Raw genomic sequence first — 1,449 nt, forward strand, 5'->3', positions numbered from 1 at the left:
AGAGAGAGAGAGAGAGAGAGAGAGAGAGAGAGAGACTCCAGGAGGACAGAGATCCACATCCAACATGTGGAATGAGTCACTGATGTGTTATCATGGAACCCACGCAGCTTTGAGAAAGGCCTGCCCTTTAATAGCATTCACACTATTGGCCAGGCGTCCATGCTTGCGCAGTGTAACGTTAATCCGATTTGTTCAGGGGATATCTCCTGACCAATCAGCTATCCTAACCTCAACCACTCAAGGTTACTGCCTGACCCCAACCAACTGAGCTGCTGCGTCAGGTGGGACTTGCATAGAAGTTATGTGGGATCCATAATAACGTGTCACCGACAGCCAGGAGAGAGAGAGAGAGAGAGAGAGAGAGCGCGAGAGCGAGAGAGCGAGAGAGATAGAGAGAGAGAGAGAGATCCCAGGACATGATCCAGCACAGAGAGAAAGAGGGAGAAAGGCAAAGCAGTGCTAATGGGTCATGAACAACAGGCTGTTTCTTGGCTATTATCATTATCATTATTATTATAATTATTATAAGGGACTATGATGCTTTAATTAAGCATTGAGGCTAAAATTAATCGAAAAAGAATTAGCAATTTATCTAAAGCTAAGGCAAAATATGTAGTTTTCAATTAAGATTTAAAGATCTAGAGGAAGCAGGCAACATCGGCCTTCCTCGTAAAAAGAAAATGCCACAAAAAATATGACTGTTAATTAACTGTTCACACAATAGAGTAGCATGCACTATATAAACTAGCTGGATACATGGTTTAACAGTATTTCCTCTTGCCAGTGTTTTGCCATGTGTACGTCTTCCACAGAAATCCCACCAATCTGTTCCAAAACATCCCAGTTAGAGAGTAAATGTTGTAGACATATTCATTGTAAATCTTAACAATCATTCCCCCCCCAAGAAAGCGGTACGAAACCTGGAAATGTACTTCCCTTGATTCAGACAGGTACGAAGGGACACGCCCACAACAATTTTGTAATGTCATCAGTAGATAAGGTTAAATAAGATAGACTTGGGGCGGTCTATAGGTCACTGTGTGGGTGCGCTCGCCCCATGTTGGCTGAGTCTTTCAGCAGCCCGGGTTCGAATCCAGCCTGCGGCCCTTTGCTGTGTGTCATCCCCCATCTCTCTCTCTCTCCCCCTCTTTCACATATCTGTCTCTGTCTACTAAAGGGGGGGGAAAAAGGAAGAAAAAAAAATCTTAAATGGGGACATTCTGGTGCTACAGCAGCTCAAAAGAAGAAGAAAAAATGTACACACTCACCAGAATAACACAAATTCAAATTAAGTTGACAGTAGCACCTCAAAGTCTGGTCTGACGATCGGAAGCCATTAAAAAGCTAAAACTAGAGGACAGAGTTATGGGGTAACTTTCTCTCCCATTCACTCCCATTTGGCTTTTTTACTCAGCAGCATGGCCCATGTCAGAGGTATTACTCTTAAAT

This window comes from Etheostoma cragini, chromosome 15, assembly GCF_013103735.1.
Source record: "Etheostoma cragini isolate CJK2018 chromosome 15, CSU_Ecrag_1.0, whole genome shotgun sequence".
In the NCBI taxonomy this organism is placed as follows: Eukaryota; Metazoa; Chordata; class Actinopteri; order Perciformes; family Percidae; genus Etheostoma; species Etheostoma cragini.